Below are 20,569 nucleotides of genomic sequence, written 5' to 3'. Positions count from 1 at the left end.
TTTACAATGCGAGGAATGGTGTGCTGTGATTGGTTAAGCGTACTTATTGCATTCTGCAGAGAAGGAAGACTGGCGTTTATCACGTTTTGGGATAAAAGGGAGAAAAGATGACAAAATTAACACAGCGAATATTGGATTTTGCATAAAATAAAAAAATCTTAAAACCATTTGTTATAAATAAGTTAATTAATTTAAATCAAAATTTAATTTTTTTATTTTACTTATAAAGGGGGTCACACACCGGACGCACAGCTCAGCGCCGCGTTGCATCTAGGACAACTCGGAGGTATCGTAAACCGGAAGTGCACATTAAATAACGCGAGCTTAGTCAGATAGCGTCTACTTCAAAATGCAAAATATACGTTAGCAGCCAATGTTAGTCGTTAATGATTTGTGATAAATATGATGTTATTTAATGTTAAACTATGTAAGTGGCGCTCTGTGGTGTGACAGGTATTAGAGCAACTTCCTGAGTCAAAGTCGGGCACCATGTACAGGCAAAGAAAACAATGTGTTCGATTTTTTAGAACGGTGCGGCTTGTAAAATTAAGAATTTACTTTTTAACCCTTTATGGGGCAAGTGACCATATTTAGTCACTTCCGCACACATTCAAAGTGCCCTCCACCTGCCTTCATTTGAAGTAATAGAGTCATGTAGTTTTCTCTCAGCCAAAGGTGAAAAATATTGTTAAATTTTTTTATAAGAATGTCCTGTAACATCCCCCATTAGCTTTCTGAGGTTAAAAATTAGAATTTCCAAAGATTTCAATGAGTGCCCTATAAAGGGTTAATACTGACCAGATACAATACTGATTTTGGCGGTAACTAATAAAAAAGGCGTTTATCGCGTTTGGAAACCAAACTCTTAATTTACAAATAATATAACCAAATAGCGTGTTTGTGACATTTATACGTCTTATCTTAAAACCGAAACAGGTTTTCCTCACAGAAGGTCTGCATTTGTTATAAATAAGTTAATTAATTTAAATCAAACTTTAATGGTTTTTATTTTACTTATAAAGGGGGTCGCACACTGGACGCACATCTTAGCATCGCATTGCGTCTAGGACAACTCTGAGGTATCGATTTTTTAGAACGGCGCAGCGCTGAGGCATAGCGGGTTAAAGTGCAGGCAGCCGGTTATTATCGTGAAAAAAGCCCCTCTGTAAATACAATTCATTTCACATTAAATTTTTTGGTGAGCTGTCCCTTTAAAAGCGCAAGTTAGTTTTAATACCTTTAAAGTTCCTTCTATTGTGTTCACACTGAATCAGATCTACAACACAAAAGATCCCTTATCAACCACAACATCAGCAATCTGACACGGACAGAGACGTCGGAAGTGCTTAAACAAGAGGGAATAACTCGATCCTCTTAACGCTCTGTCATAAAATCTCACCGGTGATGCTTTGTAAGCAGCGTCACTTAGAAAACCCTTTTTGTTCTGGTAAGCCAATACAGCGCCTTTTGTTTATCTCAAGATTCAAATGCATGATCAAGTACACAGAGAAATGTAAAACTCTGCCCTAAAATAAATCCAGGATCTCAAGAGATTGCCTTGTTAAGTTAGAAACAAGGCCAGACGCGACGTGACAAGTAAGATGTCACGGCTTGTTTGTCACCTGACAGGAATTGTGTCTCAGTGTCTGTAGAGACTCCGTCTCATGCATCGACTCCTCTGAGAACACGGCCTTTCGGATGACTCGGATCACAGTAGGGAAAGATCAGAGAGGGAAAGAAAACAATCGGAGAGAATGCTGTGAAGGCACATTCAAATCCCCCAGCCGTGTGGAAATGTTTTTTCAAAAGCTTCTGTCCTTTCCATCTGATAGTCAAATGAGGCGGAGGAAAGCAAAGCAGCCCCTCCCAGACCCCTCTTTCTACCCGGGGATTAGCCAAAGATCACAAAGTAGGTCAAGAAGACACGCTCGAAGAGCACAAGGAAGGCTGGATCACAAACCACCTCCCTACGACAGGCCGAAACATGCCTATCCGCTAGATTTCGATGCACGCACAAACAGAAGCGCACAGCTGTGGCAACCTAGATTTCAAATTTGAGTAGACACTGAAATGACAGCCAAAGTGTTTGATGGCCCTCTATGTAGATTAAATACAAAAGATGTACAGTCTTATAGTCACCGATCACAGGAGAGCATTCAAACTTATTTATTCATGAAACGATGAGCTCAAATCACCCCTCGCTTTTAATTAACGCTGAATGTCATTTCAGAAACTGCATTTCTGTGACGTAAACGCACCAGGGACTGAAAAGATTTCAAAATATGGGTTGAAATCATCGCCCACATCTTTCTGACGCATATCATCTAGCTGAAAGAGGCTAACAGATGCTCAGGCGCACTTTGAACCCCAGAAAATGCTGTAACTGAAATGATCTGTCACTGAGCACTCTGAAAGCTTTCTGTTTGACGTAAAATCCTGCGAGGACTATTTTTAGAAGTACGTCTGGAGTCAGCCTAATCATTTATGAATGTGTCTTTATCTAGGTCATGACTTTGGCTGCTGTGTAATAATCACCTATGTTATTTAACGTGAGTTTAAAGGAAACACCACAGTTCTTCCTCAACTCAGACATGTTAATACATATCTATCTTTTTTCAATGCATGCACTTAATCTTTGTACAGCGCGTCATGAATGTGTTAGCATTTAGCCTAGCCCCATTCATTCCTTAGGATCCAAACAGGGATGAATTTAGAAGCCACCAAACATTTCCATGTTTTGCCTATTTAAAGTTACATGAGTAGTTACACAAGTAAGTATGGTGGTACAAAATAAAACGTGGCAAAAACAGGGACGTGATTGGTGGCTTCTGAATTCATCCCTGTTTGGATCCTAAGGAATGAATGGGGCTAGGCTAAATGCTAACACATTCACGACGCTCTGTACAAAGATTGTGTGCACGCATTGAATAAAGATAGATATGTATCAATTAGTTCAGTTGAGGTAAGAACATAGTAAAATATTGAAAAACGGTGGTGTTTTCCTTTAAGTCTTGTCAGGTTCTCTGCTATCCTCTCGCTGGTCTCTTTTCTTCAACAACCACCAGATACACAGAGGTTAATGCATGAATGGGGTGGGAGGGTAGAGGTTAATGTCCTTTGACACAATGGTCTCTAACCCTTGAGACAGTCGGGCGTCTGAGTTCAAAGGCCTGAGCCCCTGCTGGACCTGTGGACCCGGGGAACAAACCTCTTTGAGATTGGGGTAAAAAACAGGTGGAAACAGAATTCAGAAAGATTATGATACACAGTCAGAAAAAAATTGAAAAAAAAATTATCCCAGACTGAAACTGGGGCAGTACCTTTTATAAAGGTCCTAATATCGTATGTACAATCTACAGGTTGGTACAAACATGTACTTCTGAGGTACTAATATGAACTTTTACTTTTTGAAAAAGTACCACCCCAGTGACATTTAGTGACCATTTTTCTGACAGTGTACAAAACTTTATCACTCATTTGTATTTAGTTTTATAAAACATCTTATGTGTTGCTTGCATTTACGTGAGTTCATATTAAAATCTCTGATTTTGTTGTCTAGGCAAAAAAAGTTTTGAGATCTCATCTTTACAGAAAACAGATATTTTTCTTACCTTTGGGTTATAGACTCGAGCATTTTTTTTTCTTCTTCTAAATAACAACATGATTTTTGTTTTGAAACTATAAAAATGTGAAATTATTTTAGTAAATTACTTTTATACTGAAGTGAATGGATCTCCCAAACATGCCAAAATCTCACTTTAAAGGTGCAGTGTGTACATTTTAGCGGCATCTAGTGGTGAGGTTGTGAATTGCAACCAATGACTCAGTTCACAGCTTACCCCTCGCTTTTGAAACACATAGAGAAGCTACTGTAGCCACCACCGGACACACACGTCAACGTCGGAGACAACTTAGTGAAAAAAGTTTGTCCGTTAAGGGCTTCTGTAGAAACATGGCGGCACAAAATGGCAACTTCCATGTAAGGGGACCCTCGGTGTATGTAGATAAAAACGTCTCATTCTGAGGTAATAAACAGATAACATTTCATTATGAAAGATCTTTATACACCCCTGATAATATAGTTTTGTATATTATTTTGCATTTCTGTGAAAAGATCCTTCAAAAAATGACATACTGCACCTTTAATGCCTGTGTTGCTTTGAAGTTGGTTATCAACAGGTTAAACTGCAGTCGTTGCTGCTGATATTCATTTGAATTGCCGTTGTTTAAATTTTCAAAGTATGACAATCCAAATGGCCAATGTACAGCATGACTGACAAAAACATACAAATGTACTTTTTTGTTTTGAGGTCAAAGGTTGAAGTTCTATGAACCATGGTTCTGTGAAAAGCTTTAGGGCACGGGTCAGACAGCTCGAGATGGGAAAGGAATGAAGGGCGGATATTGTATCTCCATTCATGTGGCATTTAATGTCAAAGTTCAAAGATGAAAGGTCTGCTAAGTTTAAAGGTCGACTTAGCACGGAGAGATTGCGTTGATCCGGTGTGTGTCTTTAGGATCCAGGATGTAGGATACTGCATTTGATCAAATATGCACAACAATCTTTTTAATGCATATGGCAGATGCTTTAACCCAAAGTTAGCTACATTTTATTATTATGAATGTGTGGTTCATCCTGGGCTTGAACCCACAACCTTGGATAATAGGTAATGGCAGAAGAGGCGATAGTATATACAGTGAGTTACAAATGCTCAGTGCATTTAATGACTTTGTAATCTTATGACAGCCAACAGACACCACACTGACAGCCCTGCAGGTCTCTGTGGAACAAAGAGCTGACGTAAATCATGAGACATTAGTAAAATCATGACAGAAGCAAATCATGTCTGAGGAAATTTAGAGCACAATGGCTGACACCATCTATTTGAAATAGTATAGGCAATTTGCATTTGCAAATATGCATTTGGCAGATGCTTTTACCTAAAGCGACTTACAGCAAATTTAGGCTATACATTATATCAGTATGTGTGTGCCCTGGGATCAAACCCATGACACTGTTAACGCAGTGCTCTGAGCTACAGGAATTAAAATAATCGTCTTTTGTCGTTTTTCAAATCTATGAAAAGCCTATGCCATCGGACACGAGCGCCACACTGTAAAAAAAATTCTGCCTTACATTTTTTTGATTAATCAACTTAAGTCATTCAACTTACTATTATTTATCTTGACTAGAGATGAGTTGTTATAACTTACAAAATATAGTTTAAATATGTCAACTTCATTTTAGAAGTTGTAGCAACTCATCTTTAGTCAAGATAAATAATAAGTTTAAATTACTTGTAAATTTGAGTTGATTAAAGGAATAGTCTACTCATTTTCAATATTAAAATATGTTATTACCTTAACTAAGAACTGTTGATACATCCCTCTATCATCTATGTGCGTGCACGTAAGCACGTAAGGAACTATATTTTATGGCGTAATAGCACTTTTGTGAGTGCTTTGACTCGCCTGAAAAGTCCGCTCCCCTTCTCACTCTCATAATGGGAGAGGGAGGGTGTTACTGCGCCTAGTCGGAGTGCTCCCAAAAGTGCTATTATGCCGTGAAGTGTAGTTCCTCTTTTGGATCCGCTTGGAAAGGCGCTGCGTTTTGTTTTGTACCACCAAACTTGCTCGTATAACTACTTGTCTTAAATAGGAAAAACGTTGATGCGCTTGGTCACTTCCAACTTCATCTCTAAATGGTACAATTAAATGAATGGGGCTAGGCTAAATGCTATCGAAGCGTCGCGGCGCGCTTCGGCGCTTGCGTGCGCGCGCGCAGATGGTGGAGGGATGTGTCAACGGTTCTTGGTTAAGGTGGTAACATATTTTGATGTTGAAGATGAGTAGACTATTCCTTTAATGTAAGAGTTGACTAATGTAAGGTAGAAAGTTATATTTTTTGTTTGTATTATATGTTGTTTGGAATTTTTTGGAAGTTTTTTGTGTAAATTGTAGAGCCCGACCGATATATCGGCAGACCGATATTATCGGCCGATATTAGCCATTTTCCAAACTATCGGTATCGGCATTCATAATAGCCGATAAATGAATATTTTTAAAAAACTGACGAAACAGCCTTCATTAGATTTCCTCATTGTTGGTGTTTTTGATAGAGCGCTCTGAACCAGTAGCTGCTGGTGGGGTCCAAATTTAGGCGTCTAGCAACTGCCTGAGTCAAGTGAATAGCAATTTATATTTTGCTGTTGTTATTTATCAGAACTTAACAGAATTTGTCTCCAGTCCTTTTCAAAGTTATATATAAGTATATATAAGTCTTTTAAAACTGGTAACTTTGATTTGGTTGTTGTCGTTTTTGTTCAAAGGCCTTAATGTTTCATATCTTAAGTTTGTATTTTTATACATTTTATTTATCAGAACTTTAATATATTTTGATGTTCCTCTGTTCTGTTTTGACGATAAATGAAACAAGATTCTTTTTAAAATGCATTATCATATTATTTTAGTTAAAACTCATAAATAACTACAAATAACTAATGTTAGGGAAATCTGTTAATGTTTTGTTGCGCGTTTCTGGGAAAAAAATCGGCAGATATATCGGAATATCGGATTTTAAAACCAACAAACATTTGTATCGGTATCGCCTTTAAAATCCTTTATCAGTCGGGCTCTAGTAAATTGTCTTTAGGTGCTGTTAAAGACACTAACAAATAAAATGTGTTGTTATTATTGTTAATGATATACTACTAATAATATTACTTTATTATTATTTATTATTATTATTATTATTATTAATGTTCGTCTGAATAATAATACATTGTGTGCATCATAATGTAATGAATAATAATAATAATTATTATTATTATTCATATTATGTTGTAGGCATACAAATATGCAACAATATTATGTTATTTTTTTAAGAATACCAATAATACTTTCTTATTAATAATTATTATTATTGTTTTTATTATTACTTTCTGTATGCATACAAATATGCAACAATATTTACATTATCATTTGTTTCACTGTGCAAAAGGTCAAATGAGTTGTGGCTTAAACGTTTATCTATTTTGCTTATAAAACAGTGTCTCGTTTCCTCAAATAGCTTCAGATAACTCCAGATCATGTCGTGAGAGGTGAGCTGACGCACGTCTCCATGTGCGCGCACACGCACGCAAGGCAGAACGCCTCCTGTAGCTTTAAGCTGCGCGCACTCGAGAACGAGAGGAGGAGTGTGAACATTGCGGAGTTCTCGGGGATTCCGAGAATACACAGTTTGGACTCAGACCCGACCGCTGGTGCTGGAGATCCCGATGAGTGTTTGGACTCTACATCCAGCCGGCTCGATACAAAGCGCACGTTTGCGCCCAAGAAACACCAGCTTTTCCAGAACGCAGTCGCGCGGATAGCGGAACCAGGTACGTGTTTCGAGCCGACGTAATAGCGGTACAGTTCAGCTTCAGCATCTGGAGAGATTTCGGGTGCGTGACACCACGATACGTTTATATTTTGCTTGTTTTTAGTGAGCATGCGGACACATTAAAACGCATAAAAAGGCCATGCACACACGGCGCGTTTAAAGCGGCGGTTTAGCGAAAGTTGAACTGTCTTTGGCTTAACGCAACAGTGAAAATGTTCGCCTGAATATTGACACAGACACACTATTGAAACATATAAGCTCCGACGACACGCAAGTACGCGCTCTGCGTTCCCGCGGTGGTCGCGCTGTCATTTAGTTTCCATTTTGTTTCCCCGTTACAGTGCGATGTTGCCGCTTCATATCTCACTCCTGGTTTATTATTTATAGACGTGCTGGGTTATTTCCGTTTGCATTTCCCCCAAAACACATCTACATTGTGTGTATCATAATGTAATGAAATTTAAAAAATATTTTCTTCTTTGTGCCATAATTATGCTTTTATATTACGGGAACATAAAGCAGTGGACCTCAACCTTTTTGACTTTAAGACCCTCATTATTTGAAACCCCCATTTAAAATTTCTACTAGAAGGATATAGCTATAAATATATGTTATATGAATAACCAAGCACTAAGAAATATCTTTATTTCTTGTTGTTTTTGATCATTTCAATGCTTGCGTTAAATAATTTTGTCATCAAAAGACCCTTTAGAAGTTTGTTGAAGATCTTAGTCAGGACCTTTTTGAGGAGGCTTGGTGTGTTGCTTGAACATTATCTTTGTATTTTGTATCATCTTGGTTAACTTCAATGTTTATCTTTAACCTTTTGGCAGTCAAAAGCTTTCTATATTTTCTCATTATGCGTCCAAGTCATATGATCGTTTGCATTTCTTTTCCTTTACCTGCCTTACATCTTATTCTTTCATTATGTTTGTTCAACTGAGAGCTCTTCATACACACTCATATAATATCATCAAGCCATTACCTGCTAGGTGAGCGTGTGATCGAGCCTTTTCTATTCATGTAGACAGCAAGTGAGGTCATTGACATATATTTTGGACTTTGCATTGTTTATGGTTTTCGTCAAGTTTCTCTGTGGCTTCAGTCAATAAAAATGAGACTGAAGGGTTAAAGTTTAAAGGTTGTGAGGCAGAGGCCATAGTCTGGGGTCGGTGTTGGTTCAGGTGCTCTCTAAAGCTTTTTGTGGTGGAGGAAAAATGAAAGATTACAAAAAGGGAAAGTGCATCAGTGTGTTAAGAGATCATTGCATGGTAGATTGCGGATGCTTCATATTAGTTGTGTTTATATAAGTCAGCATTTGTTGAATTCTCTGTGGATGGAGAACAGAATGTAGGGTAAGTTAGTTAATGAATTCCAGTGCTGATCACTTACTAAGGAGAATTTTCTTGACTGACACACATAATTTTGTCTTGCTAACAGAATTCGTTTTTCAATCCAGTCGTGAATCTGAAACAGGGAGGGACACGTATTGAATCACATATCAACTATTATAACTTTAAATCTTTTTTTTTATAACAGTCAGGCATTTGTTTTGTCCTTCAGATCTATAGTCCAGGTGTAAATTAGAAAAGTATTTTGAGACACATGAATTGATGAGCAAAAGCATTATGCGAGTGCCAATGCATCATGAGTAATGATGATTCTCACGAAAACTTGGTTTTAAACATGTCAAGCATGAAAATGTAAAAATTGCTTAAATTTACTTTTTTTCCCACCAGACATTGAAAAACAAAGTCTGGAGTAAATGGGAACATTAATTTAAAAACTTTTACTTATCATTTAACACTTTTTGTAACATAATTTAAAAAATGAGTCCTAAAAAATCTCATTACCGCAACAGTCAGAAAACATCAACACTGACATATTTTCAAAATGACATGACAAACCTGAAAGAACATAATTTTGGAGATTCTGCACATGCATTTAAATTCAAAGTATTATGCTTCTATTAATTAAATTAACATTTAATAAGCATCTGTTGCGGTAATGATAATCAAAATGTCGTGTAAGCATTCTGACAAGACAATATTTCAAATTAACTGTAAAAAAATGATCTTACCTGGTAGCCATCTTGAAGTAACTGGTCCATGTGCTTGGTCACTCAAAATCAAACTTTATTAAAATTCTGTATGTGTGCTTAAACTGTTCTCAAAAAGTGTTGCGGAGGATGAGAACATCAGGCATGGACACATAATTTTCCTAATTTTTCTTCATTATTATTATACATGAATATTCAGTAAATATTTTTTCTGTCATCTAAAGTAGTCTAGCAAAACATCCATTTATTTTTTTTTCTTAATATTTTTGTGTTAATTTGATTAAATTACAACATAACGCATGTTCAAACACAGCCGGACACATTGCGGTAATGAGAATTTCAGCAGAAAATGAGATAAAATTTACAATTATAAATTCTTATGTTGAAATCACACATTGTGCAAGGTAGAACACAGTATTGTGTTAATTCTGATGCTTTTTAATGTTACTATATTACACATTTTAAAGCTAAAATCATAAGTGCCGTGGTTTTTCAATGGTTTCGTGAGAATCACCCTATTACTATAGAAATAAATGATCACACATTGACCTAATTTCCTATGGTGGATGTCAGTAAAATAAACTCGGAGTGGTTAAAACATCGCTGGCTGGTCACTTGAAAATATTTTCCTCTTGAATTCTATCAGAGTGAGGTCTGTGTTTGCTTAAGGGCTATGAAGTGGTTTAAAGCGTGTCATGTTTAATGTATATCAATAGGTGTTTTAAAATGTGCATAAATACACAGGAATGTTAAAAGGTTTTTAGGAGACACTTGGTGTGGATCGAAGCACATGGTTTCAGGTCACACAACATAGATTTGCATGGTGTAACATGTCGTAAATCCATAGAAGCCACGGGCACTTTAGGCTCATTAACAAGTCAGTTGACAGCCCAGGGACACGGCATGCTTGGTTTTGTGCGGAGAATAGTTTTTTTGTACATATTGTTGATAATAAATCGCCTGAAGTTAAAAAATATACAAAATAAGAATTGATAAAACAATCTGTAGTCTGCATAGTTTGAACTTCAGGGTTCAGACCTGGAAATGAAATAATGCACATACAGATCCCTCCAACCTTGTACCAATGGCATAGATTACATATATAGCAAAGGATTGATTTTTTTATGATTGATGTACTGTTACCAATGTTGTAGTTTGTTGAATTTGTGGTGAAGGTGAACTCTGGTAAATCATACTTCACGGAAAAGATAGATAGGCTGCGTATTGAACACTTAACTGTGAAGATATTTCACCAAGGGTTATTTGTGAAAGAGTTCAGTCCTTCAAAATGGACATTTGCTGATTCTGAGAAACATAATCTCAGCTACTAAACCACACACACAGGTTAATTTAATATACTTTCTTGAGGGCTAACCTAAAAATGCCAGAAGTATTTTTGTATCACCCACTCGAGGTGAGTTTTTCCCGGAGGTCAAGGAATCCCGGCAACCAGGTTAAAAGGGATTTTACTACTCCTGGGGGCTGTTATTAATTGTATCTTATTTTAGGCAGATTTATACTCTTCTTCTCAGTCAGTCAGTATTTGGAGTTGTAAGGGTTAGTCGCTCGCTTCTTGAAGCCGAGAGATGAATATGCAGATTTCTCAGGCCAAGGCCACAGCAGGCCAAGCTGTCCTTCACACCATCTTAGTGGCTTGTCCTTTCAGAAACCTTCAAAGGACAATGACCCTGCAGCAATACGCTGAGACTTACAGAATGATCTGCAGTCAACGCATCAGTACGACATTTACAGAGCAAGCGACAGGAATAATCCCAACTTCATTATGTCTTGAGTCTAAAAGCTTTCTTTTTATATTTAACATTTACAAGTTGTCAGTTCACTATAGTTAATCCTACTGAATGCTGTAGTATGCATCAACAACATGTAGTGACTACTTTTTGTTATTCTACAGTTTTATTATAGTAAACTCTAGGGCTGGGTATCGGTTCAGATGTTCCAGATCGATTCGGTTTCGATTCACAAACTATTGATTCGATTTTCGGTTCCGATTCTCGGTTCAACTCAATGAATATAGATTTAATACAAATACTATATTTATAAAAAAGAACATAAGTTTACAAGGGTAATAGGCTTTATGCCCAGCTGCACTACTTCCCGAACCCCAGCCAGCTCCTCGTTTCCTGTCCGCCACCACTGGACAAACCGATTAATCCAGGTGTGCCTGACCTCAGTAGTCATAAACAAACTGATTAATCCAGGTGTGCCTGACCTCAATAGTAACAACAACAATAATCAGACAAACCTGGATTAATCAGTTTGTCCAATAATGGCAGACAGGAAACAAGGAGCTGGCTGAAGTTCAGGAAGTAGTGCAGCTGGGCATAAAGCCTATTAATAAAAAGAAAATAAGAGCCTCAAACCTATATATTAAACTTTTTTTATTTTAGGTTCACTTGGGACCATTAAAACAAAACCCATCTCGTAATTGTCAAATGCATACAATAATGTTAAATACAATACAATTTTGATGCAAGAAGAAAAATGTATGCTGAAAAAAGTCAGAACAGTCTAGTGGAGAAGACTAGTCAGATTAACGTTGATCTAACGTTCAATGTTTGCTGAAATAAATATGGAAAAAAATAGATTCCTGGCCTTTGAGAATCGATTTTGAATTGACCACGTAAAAAAAATAAACGTTTAATCAAAAATTATTTTTTTTGCCCAGCCCTAGTAAACACTAAAGTATACTTTACAGTATTTACATAACTATAATATTGCAATTCGTACTTGTTTCACGAATATTGATTGTTAGTTAAACTTAGTTTATTTAAAATGTTAAATTATTGTTTGTTCACTAAAGTGGAAATCCATCATAAAAACTTTCGGGCACATTTACATCTTATATTAGCGAATTCGGGGGAGTCAGAATATAAACGTGTATATCGTGATACAGGAGTTGAGATATAATATGCTGCGATACACTGCACTACCGTAAAGCAAGGCAATATATTGGGATATTTCCTATTTTAGGAATATAATAGGATATAATTTTTGAAAAACTGTCATTGAGAACATTATTTTAATAAATGTATACATAATTACAAAAACAAAATGTTAATCAGTGAGATTGTTAGATGTAAACAAGTCTTTTGTACACTTTAAATGCTGGGTTGGTTCAACCCAAGGTTGGGTCACATATGAATAAACCCAATGTGATATGTGACCACCACCTTTGCTGATTCTGCTTTGTCTCACTGCATGAAGAGGTTAAGGGTCAAGCTCAGCAAAGCATATTTATGTTGTCTAACTGTATGTTGTCGGATACAGAAACCCCTGACAAGTAATAAAGTCCTGTTAGTTTTGGAGTGCCTCCGACCACTGAATCACTTAAGACTTGCAGGGTTAAAATGAGTGGAGCTGTTGCCTGGCAACAAGGGACACCTCAGCATCCACTAGATGTGTTGCCATCTACCCCTCACTTACAGCCAGCGGTAAAATGTTGCCCCTGATCTCGAAACACTGTTTGATGTTTGGTGCAGCAAGGCATGCTGGGATATTTTGTGCTAGATTTGCTGGCATAAGAGGAAGTTAGTTAAAGCTTCTCCATGAGAAACAGTTTCACTATAGTCATGGGTTGATTTTTGTTCAATGTGTGACCTGTTCTCCTTCAGTAGTTTGGGAGATGTCCTTCAACAAACATCTTCGCGTCCTCCTACTTCAGGCTTATGGAGGCAGCACCTGCTTTGCTGGCATTAATGCTACGCTTTGACTTTGAGTGACCCGAAAGCTTTTAAGTAACTCTCTTAAACAAGATTTGGTCATGTGACACCGCGTGAAGGGCTTATGTGTCACCCTTGACTAAAGATGTGAGGGAGCTTTAATCATTCACATTATCAATTAACAGTTTCACAGCTATGTAATATAAATATTGATTTCGTAATTGATTTTACGTACCACAGAAATGAAGAATGACGGTTGAAAGGACGCCTGGATTCTTTCGGGTCTAGTGGGAATAAATTATCGTTAATTATTGTTGGTGGTTTAACTTGGTATTTTTATATGGATTTTGTTAAAAATAAAGGCTAAAAATTTAGTTAAGTTTTTCATATGGGATTTATATTATCCTGATATTTGCATTGTTCAGCCCTAATATAAGCTCACTAAGAAATTAATTGTTTCTAAAATGTATACCTATATCTGTCACTTAAAAAAGGTCCTAATATGTACCTTTGAGGTACTAATATAAACTCTTTAGGTGCAAAGGTGTACCTTTTACAAGGATACCACCCCAGTGATGGCTATGGACCATTTTTTACCATTTTTTGGGGGTAACTTGACAGAAACAAAAAGTAAAATAAGTTTGGCTCCACGTTTTGCAAGTTGCTTTGGATAAAAGCATCTGCTAAATGTAAACTTTTCATCAAGTTAGTATACAGCAGTATGTTTATGTCTGCAATGAATTGGTACAACGCTGACCTGTTGTAGATGTTTACATGTACGTGGTGCTCCACTTGTGTAAGTGTGTTTATACATCTGATTCGGTCACGAGGGCCCAGACGGATCAGATCTTTTATCTAAGCCACCTGTCTCTCCATTCAGGGCTGCCCTCAGCGGTTATATTAAGGTCTGGCTTGCCCTAAATACACCTAAATAAGTTTAATAAGGTCAATGATCGGTTTGATTCCGTTGTTGCCCTACAGATGTATTTATGCGACGTTGAACGTATTTGGCAGAGAGGTAAATGTAATTATACTATGGGCCTGTTGAATGCTTTATTCTGATTGGTTGAGAAATGTTCCATGGGTGTTGATTCATTTTCTATAACCACAAACCCGACCTTTAAAATGTCTTAAAAATAGGCACCAGAGCAATATTTTTGGTAACTGTGGTATAAGGGGAATAATTTGCTCCGGTCCTTTGAATTATTCGAAAATAATGCACACCCGCTTCGCGTGGTGACGCATTACCACCTTTGGTGTGCAATATTTTATTATAATTCAACTGCTCGTCGTCAATTATTCCTTACTTAACCTATGGATTTTTACAAACTGTCAAAAAATGTCTGGGCTGGGTAAAGTACACATTAAAGGTACATTGGTACCAAATGTACATATCTGTACCTAAATGGTTTAAATTGGTTTATGACAATCTCATGTTAAAGGGACATTCCACTTTTTTTGAAAATATGCTAATTTTCCTACTCACCTAGAGTTAAACATTTAATTCTTACAGTTTTGGAATCCATTCAGCTGATCTCCGGGTCTGACGTTAGCACTTTTAGCATAGCTTAGCATAATCCATTGAATCTGATTAGACCATTAGCATCGCTAAAAAAACCCAAAGAGTTTCAATATTTTTCCTATTTAAAACTTGACTCTTCTGTAGTTTTCATGTACTAAGACCGACAGAAAATTAAAAGTTGCCATTTTCTAGGCAGATATGGTTAGGACTATACTCTTATTCTGGCGTAATAATCAAGGACTTTGCTGATGTAACATGGCTGCACAGGCGTAGTGATATTACACACTGCCCGAAAATAGTCCCCTGTTATTGAAAGTAACCAAGGGGACTATTTTCGGGCAGTGCGTAATATCACTACCCATCCAATCTGCCAATCTTGGCTACCTTTATTATTGGATCCTTTTAGGGATCCATAACGATTAATCGCAATTAATCTATAGCAGAATTAAAGTTTTTGTTTACATTAAATATGTGTGTGAACTGTGTATAATAATTATGTATATATAAATATGCACTCATGCATGTATAATTTTAAGAAACAAAATATATTTATAAATTAAGTATTTATATTTATATATAATATAAATTATACATAAAGTACAAATGTATATACACATGTAAACATTTCTTAAATATATACATGCATGTGTGTACATTTATCTATACAAAATTATTATATACAGTTCACACATATATATGATGTAAACAAAAACGTTTATTCTGCTATAGATTAATCGCGATTAATCGTTACGCATCCCTACATCCTTTATATCTTTATAGTCTTTAGTTTGACCAGATTTATAGAAGAGAGATCCAGCTGTACCACTTTTCCGAAAACAGCCGAGCGAGCACGCAACACGCACACCATTGCATTATCACTGGATAACTTTTAATCAACTTTAAGCAGTTTTCCCAAAGCGCCATTTGAAACTGACAAAACTCAGAGCATCCGAGAGTAAATTAGCCCTGAGAGACTTTTTTTGTTGGTGATGTGAGAGGATCAGCCTGTCCTCACGTATGTCTATTTGTGTTGTTTGACAATATGTTCTCACTTTACAGTAATCGTACAGGATAGAGAGAGAATCAACTAGCAACATTGTTGGCAAAACACAAGCTTGCTTAAAATAAAATAAGGGGAATGTGCATTCAACGCTGAAAGTTAAGGTCTCTCTCTCTCTGTCTCTCTTCTGAGCTGCCCGATCAAACTCTGCAGCAATCTTCACACACTATCTCCAGAAAAAAAAACGGAAAGATAAAAGTGGGCCACTGTGACCTATTTTTCCTCACAGTTCAGGAAGGTTGTGGTGTTTCTGTCAGATGGGGTGCCTGAGCTGTTGCCAGACGCAGCCATACAGAAGTGGGTCAACCGAAAGGTCTGTCTCTCGTAAACGGATTGTAGAATTGGTAGAGAAAGTAGCAGATGAAGCACAGATTGCACGGCCAGAGCTATTTGTACAGGTCTGGGATCTCTCAGGACCTTCATATTCTTCTTTCACACCGCTGGGATGTAAGCTCAGAAAACACTCGTTTCAGTTAAGCCGTACAGTAGGAGCAATGGTCCCATTCACACTGCAGCTAATGTGGAGTCAATCCTAATAGTTCAATTATTTATAGAAATAATAAGCATATTCTACATTACAACCAAACTCAATTTGCAATAAGAAAAATCACAGATTAGATCTCTTTAATATCTCAGTAATTTCTTCTAGACATCAATAAGATTAAATGGGGACATTTTTTTTTACTTTTGCTGTAGTCTCCTGTATCTCAAATGTTTTTTTGTTGTTGTTGTTTTGAGTTTCAGAAAAGAGCCCATCAATGTCACAAACTGAGCTCAAGTTTGCCATTAAAAGTCAATATTATTGAATATTTTAATATAATTCCAATACGTGTCATTCAAGAGTGTATGTAGCCATTAGGTACGTTTACAATCAACCAAATAATCCATTTGTAATCGTATTGATGGCTCAATCGTATCGAAAAGCCTTCATGTAAACACCTTAATCATTACGATTGGGGTCGATCGGATGCAAATTTCGATCATATTGAAGGAGGTGGTGTTGTCCGTGGTGCGATCAGCAAGAGAAAAGTATGCATGTGAATCGTGTATAATCGTAGTATTTTCTCAATCGGATGCAAAAATACATGATTGTGCACATGCGCAGAAGAATTGTGCTTCAGTTCACGTCTTATATTTACCTCTTATTTATGTCTCACATAATTCTCGTCACAGAAACATGCAATAAGAACTAAGGCAATGGCACCACGCATTATGGGATTACACGCTGTACGTTCTGAAGCATTTATGTGTACTTTTATAACATTAGGCTACATAAAGCAATAAAATAGCGTTGTGCCTTTTGAAAATTGTGTTTTCATTACCTATATGTGAAAACTTCTTAAGGACAATTTTTTCCAACTCGGCTTTGTACATTTATCCACTCGACGAGAGATGCTTGGTGCCGTTGCCAAGTCCTCTGCTTTTTTTCGAGTTTAGATTTGGCTACTGTTTAAACTGTCTCCGCGGGTTTGTTTTTCCTGCGGGTTAAAGATGAAAGGATTTCGTTCATTAGTTATTATTTGGACTGTGAATAGTCGTTGGGATGCTTTTGGGCTAGTATTGAATTTCCATTGGGATTGTTTTGATACGCGAAGCTGGCAACCCTGGCTGTGCACTGGCGCATTCGTTCGGTTTGGATGATTTAAACAAACATTTTAATTAGATTGCAATGTTAAGGGTACATTTAAACTGTATTGTCGTAACTTTCAATCGTATAAAATTCAGTCGGATTGACACATTTTTGTGCATGTAAACATAGCCACTGAGAGGGGCGGTTCACATTTCACATCTAAAACTGTGCAAAAACGCGACCATTGGTTGGTTCTTGTCACATGACCTGCGGTGCGCTTGCGGCATTCTGTAAAGTTGAGATGTGTTTAACTCGATGCGGTAGCACCTGGAAAAAACGAGCGTGTCGTACCGTGTGCGCTTTACTTCTATTATGACGAAATGTGAATCGCCCATGACACCACCATGCCTGTAAAGTTAAACCTAAAGAAAGCTTTAGTCCAAATTCATGTACATTCACTAAAATTAAAGGAATACTCCACAAAAAATCATGATAATTTACTCACCCCCATGTCATCCAAGATGTTTATGTCTTTCTTGGTTCAGTCGAGAAGAAATTGCATTACGTTTTTTTTTTTTTGTTAAACATTTTAGGATTTTTCTCCATATAGTGCACTTTATTGCACCTCAACAATTTACAGTTTCAGTGCAGTTTAAAAGTGCTCTAAACGATCCCAGCAGAGACATAAGGTTCTTATCAAGCGAAACCATCGTCATTTTCACCAAAAAAAGTACTTTAAGCCACAATTTCTTGTCTTGCACTAGCCGTGTGACCTTACCTATTACGTAATCACATCGAAAGGTCACACGTTACATATGTGAAACGCACACTTGCAGACCATTTCAAACAATAAACTGACACAAAGACATTAATTACTATCATTCCACATACAACAACGTCAGAACGGTCCTCTTTCTTCACACTTGTAAACACTGGAGTGGTATGCATACGTCATGCTTGACTTTTTTATGTAATTGCATAATACTCAAGGTGACGCTGGCACGTCACAGGGCTAATGCAAGACGAGAAGTTTTGGTTCAAAAGTACTTTATTTCTGGCGAATATTACGATTTTGTGGAATATTTGTTGAAGCAAACGGCTTGAATCAAGGTTTTATTATAGCACAGGGTAATAAAGATGACATCAGTATCCCGCACTGGTGAAAGCCAGCAGTCATGGGAGAATCACTGCATCATTGTTACGCTCTTGGACTCCAATCCCGGTGGGCGTGGCCTTTCATGACAGATTGTTGTTTTTGTCTAACGTAAAAGGTCAACAGAACCTCCTGTGTACCAAGAGAAACACACAGCCAGATAGGCAGGAGAGAGAGCGAGAGAGAGGGCCGAAACAAAGCTTGTATATAGAGTAATCACTGTTTATGGAACGGTTTAATATTTGATCTAAGAGACGTCTTCCATACTGAACTACTGTTCTATGTTTGACAGACAGAGAGACAGACTTTGACCTGATTGGTATTTGAGGTTTTAGACCAAGATTTCACTGGAGTAAATGAAAGTGTGCTGGTTTGTATAAAGCATCTGTGTGAAAATAAAATAATATATCAGAACTTACGCAGCTATATATTCGGATTATAATTATAATTTGTTGTTCATCATATTGCTTCATACAATGCATGAAACTTTAAATGTGTTATACACTGTAAAAGCACTTTCCTAGTTTGGGTTAAATTTACATGCATGCATTTGGTAGACATATATAACCAAAACAGCTTGCCCTTAAACTTCAGACTTTATCTGTATGTGCTTTCCCTGGAAATCGAACCCATGAACTCAGTGTTGCTAGCGCCATACTCTACAAGAAAGCTGTAGTTTTTGATTAAAGTAGATATTAAAGTAATAATAACCCTGCTAAATGATGTTTTGGTACGAATGACCTTTGATCTAATTCAGCGTATCGTGTTGCGTGCGTGTCTCGAACAGGGCCAGGTGGGTGTTCCTTCAGTAATGTGATGAATTCCAGTGAAGGTGAGGAGAGCTCTGACGTCCCAGACTCCTACGTGCTGCCAGAGGAGCCCGAGCCAGATGGTGTCCAGCAGGATCACATATGACATGCGATAACGTTACAGTCAGGAAAGGTCAGTCCACGTGGTGCTGCGATGTCTGCCGTGAAGGACACGATCCGTACGTTCCCATGCATGCCGCATGCGCTCGAGTTGTGTTCCTGCATGCGCCGAGGCAGGTTTAGCGTTCAGACGTGACATCTCTCACCTTTTCCCTCACCTCAGTGCCGATGTACAGAGGACAGTCCAAATATTTGTTTAAAGTCATGGACCTTGTGCAACCAAGGGCACTGCATTTGCAAAATGTGCTTTATGCTCTGCTAAAACGCTGGGCGTAACTTTTTCCTCTTTCAAGTGTTGTCCTTGTTCAGAAAGGCAGTGAAGAAGTGATGAAACTTGTTTTAAAAGGATAGTTTAAGCAAAAATGAAGACTTGAGCCATACAGAAATTTGTGTGAAATTGTATTTTTGTTGAACTGCTCTTCTAAATGTTGTTCTAAATTAATATTCTAGAAGTTAAGTGACAGTCTGTGAAAACCAACGTGTTAACGCCAGCTGCCCAGAGTTGAAAAATGTTGATCTGAGCGTTTTACCCAAAGTTAGTCAATGTCACTTCTCACTCGGCCGTCCAATCACAATGGAGGAGGGGCGGGACAAATATCACAACAAACAACCAGCGCATCGTTCAACGATAAACAAAGCAGAAGTATACCTATACAAAGCAACCAAAGTGCTTAGCTAAAAAAACGCCACAGTTGGCGTCTGCCTGCCATTTCAGTCGCGTTTAAATGCTTTGGTGTGCACGTCCCCTAACTGTGTGTTCACACTAGATGCGAGTTCAACGATTTGCGCGAGTAGATTACATACAAAGTCAATGCAAAGACGCGATCAGACGCGTCCTCGCGTGTGGCGATGCGAATGACCGCATATGGGCAGCGCATTTGCCGCGAAAACACACGCTATTCACCTCAAACGTGTCTTCGCCCAAGTTGAAAATATTCAACTCGAGGGAAAAATGTGCATGATACGAAGTTAAATCCCGCGAGTAATCTAGAGCTAGTAACGTAATGCCACGCATTTGGTGTGTACGTAGCAAAACTGTGGGTTCACACCAGAAGCGAGTTCAACGATTTGTGCAAGTAGATTACATTCAAAGTCAATGCAAAGACACGATCAGACCCGTCCTCGCGTGGGGCGATGCGAATGACGTGATACGGGCAGCGCATTTGCCGCGAAAACACGCGCTATTTGCCTCAAACGTGTCTTCGCCCAAGT

The 20,569-nt window shown here is 37.7% G+C and overlaps 1 protein-coding gene across 3 annotated transcripts in view; it reads left to right on the top strand.

The window, feature by feature from the left end:
- nrip1b (nuclear receptor interacting protein 1b) overlaps positions 1-20,569 on the top strand; it is a 52,319-nt gene that overhangs the window by 10,816 nt on the left and 20,934 nt on the right. Inside the window, exons 1-2 of one of the 3 annotated variants that reach the window (XM_055207898.2) lie at positions 7,085-7,382; positions 19,216-19,370. The exons of 1 other annotated variant lie outside the window; for it this stretch is intronic. The gene's annotated coding sequence lies outside the window, so the exon portion shown is untranslated. Of the gene's footprint in view, positions 1-7,084; positions 7,383-19,215; positions 19,371-20,569 lie in introns of those variants that run through there. One more of the 3 variants, XM_055207897.2, reaches the window with a different exon arrangement.

This window comes from Misgurnus anguillicaudatus, chromosome 12, assembly GCF_027580225.2.
Source record: "Misgurnus anguillicaudatus chromosome 12, ASM2758022v2, whole genome shotgun sequence".
Lineage (NCBI taxonomy): Eukaryota > Metazoa > Chordata > Actinopteri > Cypriniformes > Cobitidae > Misgurnus > Misgurnus anguillicaudatus.
The sequence above is the reverse complement of the archived record's forward strand: the minus strand, read 5'-3'. Positions and strand labels throughout refer to the sequence as shown.